Source organism: Vombatus ursinus, unplaced genomic scaffold, assembly GCF_900497805.2.
Source record: "Vombatus ursinus unplaced genomic scaffold, bare-nosed wombat genome assembly UNPS02014791.1, whole genome shotgun sequence".
NCBI classification, from domain to species: Eukaryota; Metazoa; Chordata; class Mammalia; order Diprotodontia; family Vombatidae; genus Vombatus; species Vombatus ursinus.
Window position 1 is genome coordinate 49490790 of NW_020954569.1, and position 12603 is coordinate 49503392.

The 12603-nt window shown below is 34.2% G+C and overlaps 1 protein-coding gene across 3 annotated transcripts in view; it reads right to left on the reverse strand.

The window, feature by feature from the left end:
* The window catches only part of RPRD1A (regulation of nuclear pre-mRNA domain containing 1A), a 95368-nt gene that overhangs the window by 61050 nt on the left and 21715 nt on the right, over positions 1–12603 (reverse strand). The window lies entirely within an intron of this gene.

Here is a 12603-nt window from a genome sequence, read left to right on the forward strand (position 1 = left end):
ACTCTGGCAGTCATTTTCCTACAGTGCAGATCTAACTATGTCATACCTCACTACTCAATCAACTCCGGTGATTCTACCACAGTTCTAGAATCAAATATAAACTTCCGTTTGGCATTTAAAACTCTTCACAACCTGGCCCTATTCAACATTTCCAGTCTCCTTACACATAATTCCTTTCCATGCACTCTGAGATCTATGGACACTGACTTATTTACTGCTCCTCATACATAAGATTCCCATTTCCCAAGTCTTGTTTTGGTACTGGCTGTCCCTCATAGCTGGAATGCACTCCTTATTTACCTCTACCGCTTAGAATCACTACTTTCCTCCAAGGCTCAACTCAAATGCCTCCTCTGATGTGAAGCTTTCTAGCATCTAGGGACTAATGCCTCCTTATCCCCAAAATTATCATGTATAAATATCATAGGATCATCAACTTAGAACTGGAAGAGATATTAGAGGCCATCTGGTCTAACCCCCTCCTTTTTATAGATGAGGAAAGTGAAGCCCAGAGAGATTAATTAACTTGCCTAATGTCACCAAGGTAGTAAGAAACAAAGCTGCTTTGTATACATGTATGTGTATATATGTTGTTTTCTCCAAGAATGTAAGTTCTTTGAGGGAAGAAACTGTTTTGGCTTTGGATCCTAGGAACCTAGTACATAGTAGGGATTTAATAAACATTTGATTGACTGATTCATACATAATCATGAAGCCATTTCATAAAGAGATATCACAGAAAACATTTTTTAAAGTACCATTTAATCTTCATGCAAACAGCTAATGTGGAAATTTGTTCTACTTCTCTATACATATTTATAACGGGTTTAATTTTTCTTGCTTTCTCACTGAAGGAGGGAGAGGAGGACAGAATTTGGAACTGAAAATAAAATTTAATTTAAAAAATAAAAGACATAAAGAAAAAAACTTGACGTAAACTCTACCACATGATCAGGACTTACATTTTTAAAATATCACCAGTTTATATTTATACAAACCTTTCTAATTTGCAAAGAATTCTCACATTTTGCCTGCATTTTAAAATATTCAATATCCAAGTCTACCCAATCACTGAGAGGCAAAAGTTTTACTTATTCTCTAATTTTGCTTTTTTAAATTATTATTATTATTTAAGGATTTGGATTAAAAGGAAGACAATCAAATGAAATTTTCTATCAGTGAGTTTTAAGTCCTGGCGGTTACAACATCCTTTAGTTTGCTTTTACTATGTAAAAAAACTTCACTGCCTGCTCTGGAAAGAGGGCAACATGATATACTATTTTGAACAGGGATATATTCTCATCTTACTGACTTTTAGAGTACTGTCACAAAAGACCATTTACGCTAGGCTATATTTCTGCACCACAGAGAGGAGTCAATAAGGAATGAATTAAGCACATCTTCAAAATATTTTATTTCAGAAACATGAATGAAAAGGTTGATATTTACGTGAGAACTATGAACACCCATGTATTATTACTGAGTAATAAAAGTATGTAAAAATGTTTTCAAAATCTATGAAACTCCCTTTATTTATTGACTCCTATATGTAAGTACATGTTAAAAAACAGTGGCATAAAACAAAATTACCAATAATGTACTGGAAAAGATATATATAATATCCTCTTGGATTATTCTTCTTTGGGTCAGAAAAACTTCAAAGAAAAGGTTACAAATAAAATACTGTTTTTTGCTATGTTAAAGTATTGTTCAGTCTGATATTGTGAAATTTTAACTTAAATAATTTGAGGTAAACAGAAATAAAGCTGTATTTATGATCATTACACGAAACCTGGCAACCATAATTAAAAATAGGACAACAATGATGAAGGACAGAATTTACTATCTCACTCAAAGTCTAAGGTGAAAACTAGGGTGAAAAAGATTAACATTTAATTAGCTTTAAGTTTGGATCAGGAATGCTGGAACTCCTATGAAACAAGGAAAATAACTTAAGATCCAAAGGAAAGTAAAATTTAACTTAAAAATTTAACACTGAATGTTAATGGATTAAACTACCCTATTCAAAGACTTACTTTTATAACATCTTTCATCATCCCCTAAAAATTAGTATATACCTAAATAAAAATGCAATATAGCATTCAAGAATCTATACCATGAATTATAGATGGATAATTAAAAACTGACTCTTCTTTTATGCACAGTAATGATGCATGCTTATTTGAATTATTTTTTAAAAATCAGTTTTACTCATAACTCCAAAAAAAAAATCTACCTAGATTTTCCATGCAGTCAGTAATCAATGTGAAACATAATTTTAATCAAAAAACCAAACCCTTTTTTGGTTATAGGCAACCACAGAATCTCCAGGCTAAATATCCACAAGTCTTTCAGCATGCTGACAGTCATAAAGCTAAGAATCCACTGTGCTTATTTTTATACATTTTAAGACTACATTTAAATGAATAAAGCAAAATAAAATTTTATATCTCTTCAGATGTCATTCTCACAAATATTTCAAAATTATATGAGACTAGACAATTGCCATGACTACAAAAATGACTCTGTTCAACAATCCACTAAGTGTTGACATGGTTTGTTTTGTTTTGTTTTTAAACAAGGAGATCATGCTCACCAAAGCATTCCCCAATGTCACTGATGATCTGCTGCTAAGGAATAAAAAAAAAAAAAGAAAAAAGAAAAGAATCTAACAAAAAGTTGTCTTAGTGATAGCTGGGTTCTCCAAATTAACAGATGACATCACATTAACTGCCTCAAATCAAGTCAACAATCATCTGTTAAGCATCCACTTGTTAAGTAAGGCACTTAAGCAAAAAAAAAAAAAAAAAAAAAAAAAGGATAATCCCCTGCTAAGCCTTATCAATCATATCCACGGTAATTTTTTAAAAGACTGAATTAATCCTCCCCAGGGGAAAAAAAAGATTAAAAAAAGCACGTCACCATTATTACAATCTGTAGTTAGATGGCTAGTCAACCACAGAAGAGAAAAATGAGATAAAATAGACTGGACTGCACTTGAGAAACTGCAAAGGTGCTTTCGATGATTCCAAATGGCTGTCTACTGAAAAAACCCAAGTCTAATTCAATATTCTACTGCTGGTACTATGCAACTACAAATTATAGAATACAACAGTGGCTGGTGAACTAAAATTACCAAACCCAGGGGCAAGATTAGTACATATGGTAGACATGCGCAGGTTGACACCATTACCACTGAAAAAGTTCCTAACTGGCACATGGTGCCTCCCCACTTCACCATAAATGAGATCAGTAGCACCATGCTGAATATGCAGTACCTATGGATGAGAATTACAAAGACCAAGAAAAAAGGGTCTATTATCTATATGAGTAGAACAAGAAGTCACACTGAACATCGTGTGTCATAATTTAGAAATTATGACATTCTAAAAGTTGATGTCAATTGGCTGAATTCCTGGAATAATCCACAAAAGACTATTTAAACTAAAAATGTGCCTAAGCTACAATATTAACTGGAGTTTGAGGGGTCCTAAGGAGCAGGGACATGTGAAGAAAGTCATCTCCCCTGGCCCAGAGACGTCCCAGAAAAATTATAAAGCAACCAGCCAGCTTTTGCCCCTCATATCCCTTTCTGTAATCATCCAGGGCTCTCCAAGGCTTTTATTATACCCTAAAATCCACACTGGAGCATCTCATCTAGAAGTGTCCTCCCAGGAAAATATTCACAATTACTTTCACAACTTCCTCCAGTCTCCCAGTCTCTATCATTCTAAATCATCACTCCTTGGGTGGTGCTGATCTTGGCTAGATAAGACGTCAAATTCACACTAATTCACAAAGCTCTAAACCTTCCCAGAGGCTTTTTACTTTTAAAGTATTAAAGTATTCTTTATTAAGAGAAATTCATCTCCGCCACCCTTTAGCCACCAGGCATTACACAAACCAAAACACACAGCTGTATAAGACTCTTAGAAATTTTGTCCTCCTTTTTCCACATCTCCTTAAAATGAATAATTAATTTGCAAGGTAAAGACTACACCTACCTTCCAATTCTCTGGTGAAGTTCTAACCTCCCCAGAGCCATTTACTAAAACCCCACATCTGCATTTAAACAAACTTCAACTCCAATTCCTTTTTGCCCAGGGAGTATTCCAAATACAGAGATCCTTAACTGTTAACCTATTATTTCTACTCAGGTGGGAAAAGTCCTTAAAAATCTATCTCAAATATTAGTGGGACTTCTTCAAAACGAATTATGCCTGGAACACCAGAATGACCTCTCCTTCCCATATATCAAATGCAACATCAGAAAAAAAAGAATATCATAAATATAAACACTTCCCTATCAAGAGCAAATCTCTGCACTTTGCAGGTGAAAAGCATGAAAGTATAGGTCAAATCTGTTTTATGAATGAGATTAGATTCTAAAAGGGAAAACTTGGGGAAATGTTTATTTTTGTTCTTGTAAAATAACATGAGATTCTATTTCTGAGTAGTAAAGAGGGAAAAGTCAGAGTAAATGCATTACTTATATTATTGTAATATAAATAATAAATTTTAAAAGCATAAATAAGAAATAAATATACAGCCAAAGGATAGGAAGAGGTTTTTTCAAACAAGGAAATGCAAGCTACAGCAACCAAAACAAATTAAGACAACTTTAAGGTTCTACCTCATACCCATCAAAACAGGAAAAGATGACCAATGAGGAAAACAAGAACTGTTGCTTGGTCTATAGGGAGGATAAGTACCCTACTGTACTACTGGAAATGCAAATTGGTTCAACCTTCAAAAAAATTTTTTTTTGGAACTATAACTTTGAATACCTAGGTAGTATACACCTCAAAGAAATCACAGACAGAAAGGATCTTTCTGTACCACCACCACTACCATCCCTGAAAATGTACAAGTGCATTTTTTGTTGTAACAAAGAACTAGAAACAAGGAGGTACCCATTAAACTGATGAACAGCTGGACTATGGTATACAAATATTATCACATTGAAAGAAATGACAAATGACAGATTCAGAAAAGTAAAAACTAATACAGAATGGCACAAGATTCAGAGGAAAAATTTATATGACTGTAGTAAAAGCAAATAAATTTGAAAGACTTAAAAATAAAAACTGTGGTCAATTCAAAGATAAAGCTATTAGTAGTGAGATGTTGGACTAGAAGTACTAAATGACGTGTATTTTCTTGACAGGGACAATTAGACAAAACAACAAAATTCACTTAGAGGAATAAAAGTTCTAGCATCTCAAGGCAAATAATAAAAAAAAGTAGAAATGAAGGAGGAATAACATTTCCCATTCCCAAATTACATTATAAAGCAGTAATCATAAAAGTGTTTGGTACTGGTTAAAAACTAGAAAAGTAGATTAATGGAATTAGACAAGATAGGCAAGACCTAGAAAACAGTAGCACTTCCCCCCACCCCCACCATTCTTGCTTTCAGCCGAGCCTTCAGTCATTAGGAATACTGTTGTATTCATGCCAAATGAGTGCCTTGCACAGGGCAGGCAAACCAATACAACTGAAAGAGCAAAGCACCATGATGGAGACACAGGAGGTAGTATATGCCAGACATGTCAAACTACCACTACCACCTTAACCACTATCTCCCTTTGGACCCTGATGAGGAAAGTCCAGGATCCTAAAAAACCAAGAGCATTGGGAATGGCAATGCTTCTTGTCCAGTGCCCTCAGACATCATCCTAAGAAGTAAGAAGTAATCCACAGCCTGGGCTACCGAAGACCCCCAAAAGAAAGTTCATGCACTATCAAATGGTTTAACAAAGTGATATGATTTTATCCATGGAAATAACATTAAAGTATCAACTCACTGCATTCTAAGGACCAAGGGACTTATCCATCTGATTTGCAGCTTCCCTATGAGTTATTTCTTCCATTAGAATTGAAAATCGGGATAGTCTCATTTTTATAACCGGAGCACTTAGCAAAGTGCTTTGCAAATAAGCACTTAACAAATGCTATTCATTCATTCTTCAAGAAGAACTACAAAGAAAGATGGTAATTTGGTAGATATTCCACAATAAATTCCAAATTGGGACCTAACTATAAAAGGTCACATCAGGAGATACCTTTACAACAACGTCTATGGGGGAATTTTTTAAGCAAATAAGGGATAAAAATTATCATAAGATAGCCAGTATGGATGGGACTGTAGAAAGCCAGACACATGTGTTGGAATTATGGAAGAAAAGTCACTGAACTATTCATAACTACCTAAAGCATGAATCTCCCCTACATCATCACCATAAATGATTGTCCAACCCCTGACAAGGACAACTGTATATTCTGGACAGCTGTTATTACTAAGAAATGTCTTCCTCTGTAAATGAGCTGAAATCTGCTTCCTTGCAATTTCTTCCCATTGTCTATTAGGAAATGGATTCTGCGTTACAAGTTATTAACTCACATTTTAAAAACACAACCTTCCCTGTATATACAAGTAGAACTTTGATAACCAATCTATTGTTGGAATGTAAAGAAAACTACTTTAAGTTGTTCATAAAATTAGATATTCACTAAAACTCAGAATAAGCAATAAATTTTTTTGTTATTAAATTGCCAATATTGATGCAATGATAATGGATGCTTTCAATGCCTTGCCCTTAGAAGGAATTTAATTTAATAAATATCTGTTGAATTCAACGTACCAATACAACCAACAACTAAAATATTTATTGTAGCAGATGCTAGCAAGGTCTCTGTAGTTAAGCAATCTAGTCAGGGAATTATGATACATATACAAAAGGAAATAATTAAACAATCATACAAAAAAATTATTTAGTGCCAAAAAGTACAGTAACTATATATATAAAAGAAAATATCTACTTTAAATAAAGCCCTGGGAAAAGGATTCAGAAATCACAACAGCAGGTAGTTTGGAATACAAAACATGCAAACAAAATGTCTAAAGCCTAAAACTTTTCTTTGACCTTTCCTCTTCCCATCAGCTATACCGCATAACCTCAATCCACTAGACTCTTCCCAGCCCCAAGCAATCTTGGATATCAGTTTACATCAAGAGGCAATTCTCCAGACCTTCTAACAGAAAAATCAAATGTTAAATCGCCTTAGAACTATAAGCATGCCCGAAGATTACTCATAAAGACCTCACTTCCCTTCCATAAGAGGAAGGGTATAGAAACACCTTCAGAGTGTTTGGATTTTCAATCTAGATAGTTCATATGTATTAAAATAGAGATGTAAAGTTGTATTTTGGTAACCACAATCACAATTTAAAATAAAATTAATGAAAAACTCATGTAACTGCCAATTCTCCTCCACACTCAACTCTTTCATTCGTTCAATTCAGAAATGAATTGTCACTACACAAACTTAGAAGTCTTTCTTTTGCTCTTAACTAGTAAAATATATTACTTCTTCCTTTACTATCTTATTAAAGATCGTAATGTGTATGTTACAAGAGAATAAGTATTAAGAATAGTAATGTTTATGTTACAAGAGAATAAGTATTAAGAACCAAAACTGGAGCCTCAATAAAGAGTATATCCAAAGATTAGCTACATTTTAGCAATTTATTTCCTTGAAGAAATCATCATGCACGGCTCATTCTTTGCTATCTAGATAAAAGTAGTCATAAAAACCCATACTACTACTAAGTCACCCCATTCTGTCCTCTCTCATACCATGTTTCATGACACTTGCCTCCCAGCAGAATAAACACTTGAATGTTCATTATCCTGCTTCCTGCTCCTTGAAGCTTAGCACTTGCAGGATTCATAAACTTCTGAGCTCAGCAGCTCTTGAATACCCCCACAAGCCCATTCTTTATCAGAACTGACAGCACTTACAAATTTGCAAAGTACTTTACAAACATTATCTCGTCTAAACCTCACAATAAGCCCATGGAAAAGATTATATCACATTTTAGAAAGAACTGAAGTTCAGAGAGGTAAAGTAACTTGACTATGATCACTAGCTAGTAAATGTCAGATAGCACTGGAAGGAATTTCAGAGTCCATCTAATTCAACTCTTTTATTAGAGAGATGAGGCAACAGAGTGATTTGTCTATGGTCTAAGTCCAGCACTTATCCGCTACAATGATACCTACAAAAGCACATTACAATTTACCAAGTGCTCAGCATCTTTTATCTCATTTAAGGTTCCTAACAGCCTTGTAAGATTACACTCAGAGAATCACAAAATTTAACTGGACAAAGCTAGCACTTATCCACTAAATGATATCAACAATAACACATTACAGTTTAGCAAGTGCTCAGCTTCTTTTATCTCATTTACGATTCATAACAGCCTTGTAAAATATACTCAGGGGGGCAGCTAGATGGCGCAGTGGATAGAGCTCTGGCCTTGGAGTCAGGAGTAACTGAGTTCAAATCCGGCCTCAGACACTTGACACTTACTAGCTGCGTGACCCTGGGCAAGTCACCTAACCCCCGATTGCCTCACCAAAAAAAAAAAAACAACAAACCACATACTCAGAGCATCACAAAATTTAAGAATTGGACAAAGCCCATAAGTTTTTCTTGACATTAAATCTAAATTTGTCTCTTTGCAATTTATACCCATTATTTCTCCAGATTCTGCCCTCTGGGAACAACGTGAACAATCTATTTCCTCTGCCTTCTGAAGGCATATTTAAAGGCTGATATGTTGTTCCCCAATCTTCTCTTCTCTTCAAACTTTCTTCAACAAATCCTCCTATGACATGTAATTAAGGCTCTTTACCATCTTGAGTCCTTCTTCTGAACAGTTTTCTAATTATCAATGTCCTTCTTAAACTACGGCACCCAAAACTGATTAGGTCCAAGAGCCTGTCAAGATTCTTCTGGATTCTGTCATCCATTGTTAGGATTTCTCCCAACTTTATGTTGCCTGCAAATTTGATGACCACACCTTCAATGCCTTTATCCAAATCATTGATGAAAACATTAAATAGCATGGGACCAAGGACACATCACTGTAGACCTATTTCTGAAGCCTATCCAACATCTGAAATCCAACTGATTTTAGTATTGTCTAGACCACTTCTCTTTACTACCAATTTAGTATGAGATAGTTCATCAAAAAGCTTTGCTGAAATTTAGGTAAACAATAAACACAACATTTCCCGATCCTCTAATATTCTTCTGATCCCTTTGAAATCTATTTTCCCAAAATCTACAATGTGTGCCAGACTACACTCAGTTTTCTATCTCAAACTCTAGGATGGGGTGATCACTTCACCCCAAAGTTCCCATGATTCCCACCCAACAACCAGCTCCCCACCCTATCAAAGATAATCAGATCTAAAGTAGTATTTCCCCTTTTTATTTTGTCTACCTTTTTAAGGATGAAATTATCACTAAGGCAAGTCAAATTATTTTCATCTGTAAAATGAAGGTAATAGCACCTACTTCACAGAAATGTTGTTAGGATCAAATGAGAGAACATATGTAAAATATCTTTGCAAGACATTAAGTGTTATATAAATAAATGCTAGTTATCATCAAGCTAATTAGTGGACAGCTTTTGGCAGAAGGAGAGTTCCAACCAATTTCTGAATAAGTTCCTCTTCTCTACCAGGCTTGTAACTTATTTCCCAAACTCATCTAGTTCTTCTTTCTGTCCAGGTGTTTTGTGGCATACTTCAATAGCATAATTATTTATTTCTTCCTCCTTTGATCACCCAAATATTCTCCACCATACTTTCCCCCAGATTTCTTATATCTTCTCCTTTTATCTACTTTCTTTCTTTTAAATAATGTCAGAGACAATGGACCTGTTGTGTCATCTCATCAAGTCACAGTGATAATTAAGAGGTAAAATTTGCCCCTTGCATTAAGACCTCTAGTTCCTCTTGTTCGTCGACTAAACTTTGAGCATTTGTATAAACACATTTGAAGTCAGGGATTTTGCTACTGGCTTCTTCCTGGAATTTTGTCTCCTGTGCATTTCCAAGTATCTCAGCTGCTGTTTTTCCCCTTCATGGTTACTCTCTAGAGCAGAGGTCCTTAACCTTTAGCAGTCTAGTTAAGTCTATAGGCCCCTTCTCAGAAAGGTTGTTTTTTTTTTAAAATACATAAAATAAACACACATTTTTAATACATAAAATAAAATACACAGTATTACAAAGGAATCTAATTATATTGAAAGTTATCAAAATAGTTTTTAAAATGATATAGTAACATGTGCTTCTTTCTTAATGCACTAAATAGCATTCATTCATAATAAGCATAAGCATAAAAGGCAATTCATTCAAAATATAGGCATGTTAAAGTTAAATTTTATTTTTAAAGATATATCAGTGTTCAGGAAGGCTGTTGTTGCCTAAAATCATAACTGAAGGAAATACTAAATTTCAGTTACAGGTTAGTGAAAAATAAAGATGTAATTGTTTTCTCCTCTTTCCGGTTCACAAGATCTCCTTGGTGGTCCATGGTAAAGAACCCCTGCACCACAGAATCTAATCTGGGAGATATACAAAGGTAGTTTTCTCGTCTCCATTCTTTTTAAACTCCATTAGATTAGATTGGCATAATACCTGGCAAATACACACTTTCCATGATTTGTTAGGAGTATTCCATCTCTGGCCAAGAAAAGCCATCCCTAAATTGTAAGCCATGGTCCAGAAATCAAAATTCCCATCTTAGCTAGAGTTATTCACTTTCCAAGTTAATTTTTTCTTCTACATCCCTTTCCTTCAATGGGCAACTGCAAACAGCGTGTGCCCCTATGATCATCAATTTCTTGTTCCAAACCTCATAACAAGCAATACTTTTAAGGTTCCTTCTAAAAGCATCATTTATGCCAACACGAAAAGGCCAAAAATGGTAATTATCTATTTTGCTAAATCTTAATTTGTTATGTCTTGGATACATTATTGACAAAAAAAACAACAGATCCCTCTAACACTTTTCATAATGTCCACAAATAACTACTTCAGTACTCAACAAAGAATCACCAATTACTATTATTTTTATCTTCTTCCTGACCTTTACTTGATCTTTCATTTGTTATTATTATCCCCATTTTACAGATCCAAAAAATGAGGCACAGGAAGGTTAAATAACTTGCCTACAATAATATAGCCACAAATGACAGAAACAAGAATTGAACGCATGCTATCTTGACTCCAAATCCAGTACTTACTAAATGCAACACAATATAGCTGCTATACCACAAAGCACCTAGCAAGTGCCCTAAAAAGAAGGCCCTCAATAAATATTTCTAGGCCAATGAATAAATTACCTATCGCTATAATCAATCAACAAGCTTTATAAAGCATCTGTTACATGTACGCACTGTGTTAAGCAACAAAAATGAAATAGTGCCTGCTCTCACGGAGTTGGCATTCTTATGGGGAGATGTGTACTTACACTGACATTTGGAATACTGACAAAAGGAATACAAAGTAATTTTGGGAAGGAGGCACTATACAGGGGGACTCCAGAAAAGTCACACATATTAGGTGGTATATGAAATCAGGGATTCCAAGAAGTAAAGGTGAAAAGGCAGATATGGGAGATGAATTGTAATGTGAAGAACAGTAACTACAAGATTTAATTGAAGAGAGTAATGAGTTTTTTAAAAAATATAAAGATAAGAAGTAATCAGGTTGTAAAGAGCTTTAAATGACAGAGAAAGAGTAGATTACATTTGATACACTAACTTTGCTAATCTATTCATTCTCATTTTCTCTTCAAAACACTCCTACTTTTCTATCCTTGCATTTTGTCACCATGCTTCCAAAAAACACCTCCCTTAAAATACACCCACATTTTTTCTCACTATAATGATACTATTGCACAAAAACCTATTTCACACAAATAAAGTTCCAGATTCCTGAACTCATTTTCAGATGCAAACTAAAAAGCATGCCTTCCTAAATTTTTATTTTAGCAGTCACAAACATGCATTATAATCAAAAGTTAAAAAAATGAATTTTCATTCAGTAAAAGATTTCTTATTTTCTGTTCCTTATTTACCCTACAGAATTTATATACACTACCTACTGTGCTCAGCAGTAAGAAAAGACGGTGTCTAAAAACAAAATAAAATTTCTAAAGTTAGTGACTAAATATAAATGACTGTTTTAAATAAGATTAAAAAAATTAACTACCCTTCAGTCGCTAAAAAAACAGGATGGTGATAGAATTTCAAAGCCACAATCAATTAAGTACTTGTTAAGTATTTATTTGCCCAACATTTATAATCTCTTCCCCCAGAATCAAATTTTAAAAGCTTCATTACAATTCTGGGTCTTCCTATAAGCATAAAGTAACTAGTAACTACTAAAGAAAAAAATCACTAGATCCCATTTATAAAGTGGAGGAGGGTGGGAAGAAAATGCCAAAAGGTTCTGAATTTGAATAAATATTTTTTGGAAAGGAGGTATTTCTGAATTTATTCTAATTTGGAAGCTATCCACAACCAGCTTAGGCTTAAAGTACAGTCTTCAAATTAGAAAAAAGTCAAAGGCTTAGTTACAAAAAGCTAAGAAAACAAAAAATTTTTATCACTGCTTAACCTGTCATAAACAGGATTGTTAAAAATCCCACAAACACTAGGATTTCAGCACTTGTAGAGCAGATATATAATATTTTTACAGATTGCAAATGACAAGGTCACCTGTATTGTCAGATTCAATC